General features: G+C 39.7%; 1 long non-coding RNA gene across 1 annotated transcript in view; it reads left to right on the top strand.

Moving 5' to 3' along the window:
- The window catches only part of LOC117943344, a 26,793-nt gene that overhangs the window by 9,162 nt on the left and 13,993 nt on the right, over positions 1-3,638 (top strand). The gene's annotated exons all lie outside the window — the stretch shown is intronic.

Below are 3,638 nucleotides of genomic sequence, written 5' to 3'. Positions count from 1 at the left end.
TATAAAGAGACTTCAGATACAGTATTAGGGACCACTAAGGTCTATATAAAGAGACTTCAGATACAATATTAGGGACCAGTAAGGTCTATATAAAAGAGACTTCAGATACAGTATTAGGGACCAGTAAAGTCTATATAAAAGATACTTCAGATACAGTATTAGGGGACCACTAAGGTCTAGGACCATCTCATGGGACCTTTAATGTGCCCACTTGAGAGTAGAAACCACATCAAACTTGCCAGCGGTGTAAAGATAAAGTACAGTCAGTGAATACCGAGTCCACTGCACCAGGACTACGCAGCCATGTCAGATGTGGAGCCTGGTGTCTCGAGGCCCACGAGCCCAGTTCTCCCAACTGCTCCGCTCGCGTTGCACAACGTGACCGTTTCAGAGCAAAGAGCGGCGGAGACACCGGAGGAAAGCCGAGAGAGAAGACGAGAGGAGGAGGGCCGGAGGAGGAAAAAAAACTCGCAACTGTCATCACAAACAAGAACCATCTGTCTCATTTGTGTAACTTGTTTTCTTTTAATATGAGAAGTATGCTGAAGAGATCTGGGAGTTTGAGAGAGGCCTGGGAGGGCCGGGCCCTGGGCTAAAGCCAGCCTTCTCCTGGGTTCTCCGAACGAGTGGCATTAACATCAAGCCAACCTGCACTGTTAACCCTTCACACTCACAGCACGCACGGACAGAGAAACCTTTAACCGAAGCTGTGCAGACGTACCTGAGGTGCTGCTAGCGGCCTGTCTGGGAGAAGGATTGCCTGGAAACACCATCGGTATCTCCTTACCTACAGTATACCTTCAGGTAGTATGTATTGGAGAAGTACCTGTGCTTGTGTGGGTTGTGAATACCACATGCTAATAAAACAGAACATCAGTCAAACTGTCTATTATCATGATGTTGTCTCATTATGTTGTCTTCATTATAAAGTTTGTGTGCATTTTGCCCTTTGCATCCTTCTTTAGGCCAACATGGTGTTGCATCATTCCTGTGCTTTCACACGGTTTTACACTCATGCTAACACTGTTGCTATAGTGAGCTGCACTGAGACCAGGTTTTGTTCCGGATGGAAGAAAACAACATTCAAAGTCTCACTGACATTTGTAAACAGCTAAAAGTCCAACCTTTAAAAGTTGTATATATGTATATATACAACATTTGACAGTGTCTTTGATGAAATCCATTTCCCATAAGCTTTAGACTAGTGGTTCTCAAGCTTTTTTGGGCCAGCACCCCCCTATCAATTATCCAGGTCTCTTATGACAACCCAGCCCCCCCCCAACATTTAAGATGTAGGCTAATTTCCCTGAATATTAGTGATTAGGCCTTTATTTTTGTTGTGATAATTATTATTGGTGTCATAAGGCTTTTTATTGTTGTTACTATTGTTATCAAAAATCATCAAAGAAATCATTTAATTAAATGAAAAATATACAATGGCTTTGTTCATAGACTTATTCAAGATAAATGACGTTAATGTTTCATAAAGACGTCAAAGTTCACAACAAGACTGATTCAAACGCTACAGTACAGAGTTCATTTAAGATGATACTCAGACGTCCCGTTCCCATGAATGCAGCACGGAGCTGCACCACACGAAGCTGAAAGAAACACTAAAGAAGAGAAGAAGAGTTATGATCCACTGTCCTGTCCATTCCCAGGGATGTAAACTCGCTTTAAAGCTGCAGACCAGTGTTTTTTGCAAGTAATATAAAGTGTAAGCTCGTATTGTCGTATATCTGTTGAAATAAACTCTCCCCAAGGGCACCTCAACGCCTCATATTCTATGCCCACAATATTTCTTCCAGTTTATTACTCTACTTTATTGGAATTCATGGTCAATAAACCTCATTTTCATACGAGTAAACCTAATATTTGAATTAAAAAAGCTACGATTTTTAATTAATTTGACTAGGAGTCAGGAGTTTAGTCAGGGATGAAAGTGATCAATTGTAGTTGCAAATAGCGTTGAATTGATTCCAATCCATTTTTTGTGGTAATTTGGTTAAAAAGAAACCCATATTTCAGATATTGACATTTTTTAAAGCGGTCAAATTTGACCCGAGGACAACAGGAGGGTTAAAAGCAGGTCACATGTAACGTCTTGATGTCAAAGTCACTCTGAAGAAGATGATCCGAAGAAGAACAAATGCTCGCTGCTTTACCTTTATGTAATATCTGTTGATTACAAATACAATTGAAATCTCTTTGTTTCACACCAGTATATTTAGAGCAGGTTTTTGACTATATTTCCCAGGCTGTTGCTGTCACTCACTGTGAGGCTGGGAAACCAGCAGGTAAACAAACATGTCACCAGGCTTTGGATTCCTAGCAGAAGATGTGCTTCCTGCGGCAGCTGAGGAAGTTCAACCTGCCACAGACGATGATGGGGAACATCTACATGGCCATCATCAACCCATCCTCTCCTCCCGCCACAAGAACAGTTCCCCCCCGACTGCAGCTGGACTCCGCCCCCTCCTAGGAATATTTTGGCATATCCTGCACAAAACTATACAGCTTTCCAACTCTAAAACCTTCATAGTGTTCATATTTGTTTAAGTATTTGTTATTGTTATATTTGTTTGAAGAAGAAAGGGAAGAACAAAAAATTGTGTTTGTTTAAGTATGCATCTGTGTCTATGATGTGTAAATAATAATGTGTAAATAACTGAAGCATTAGATTTACTAAAGGATAAGAGTAGAGAAAGGGGGTCGGACCTGATACGTGGTTTATCGACTTCTTCCTACTCCTTTTGAACATGGAAAACTTTTTGTTTTGTTTGAATGACTTTCAATTTTGGAAGACCGTGCTAAGAAGTACATGACCTTATTTATCTGTCACTTTAATTGCATATGTAGGCAGGAATGCACGTATATAAATCTTTTGTTTTAATGTTTTTTTTTCGTTCAAATAACCTATGAAACTAAGAAGAAGTATTTCTTATAGTATCTTTTTCATATTTCCATTCTATATTTATGTTTTGTACCGTTGCTTTTATTTGTCATTTTCTTTTAATATTTCATTAGTATAGTTTACTGTATACAACAAAAGCCAAGGCAAACTTCTTGTATGTGAAACTTGGGAATAGACCTCAATGTAATTCTCAATATGTTTTCTTACATTCAAGCAGAACTGCTTCCTATAGTCTATCCCTAACTCGCTTACTAGGCTTAACTCACTCACTTAACTCACTTAACTCATTCACTATGGGTACTAAAATAAGAACTACATAATGATCAGTAAACTACATACAACTGTCTCCAATGTATGTCTATCAAAAGTGTGCGTATCTAGATGAAGTATCATTTTTGGGGTATTATTTTGGCCTGCAAATGGCCCATATGGATGCTAGATATTAGCACAAAATATCAGCTATGACTAGTTTCATTCCACAAATAAGTGTACCAGCTTTCATAAACCCATATTTGTTGAATCTTAATTTCAACACACGCGCTAAGTGCTAAAACCCTACTGTCAGCCTCTTGTCTCGGCCACAACCGCAGCAAACCACAAAAGGCATAAGAGTCCTCTGACTGACTGTACATCTGGCTGTCTTACAGACTGAGCACACACACACACACACACACACACACACACACACACACACACACACACACACACACACACACACACACAC

Source organism: Etheostoma cragini, chromosome 4, assembly GCF_013103735.1.
Source record: "Etheostoma cragini isolate CJK2018 chromosome 4, CSU_Ecrag_1.0, whole genome shotgun sequence".
Lineage (NCBI taxonomy): Eukaryota > Metazoa > Chordata > Actinopteri > Perciformes > Percidae > Etheostoma > Etheostoma cragini.
This window is presented reverse-complemented; position numbering and strand designations above follow the sequence as displayed.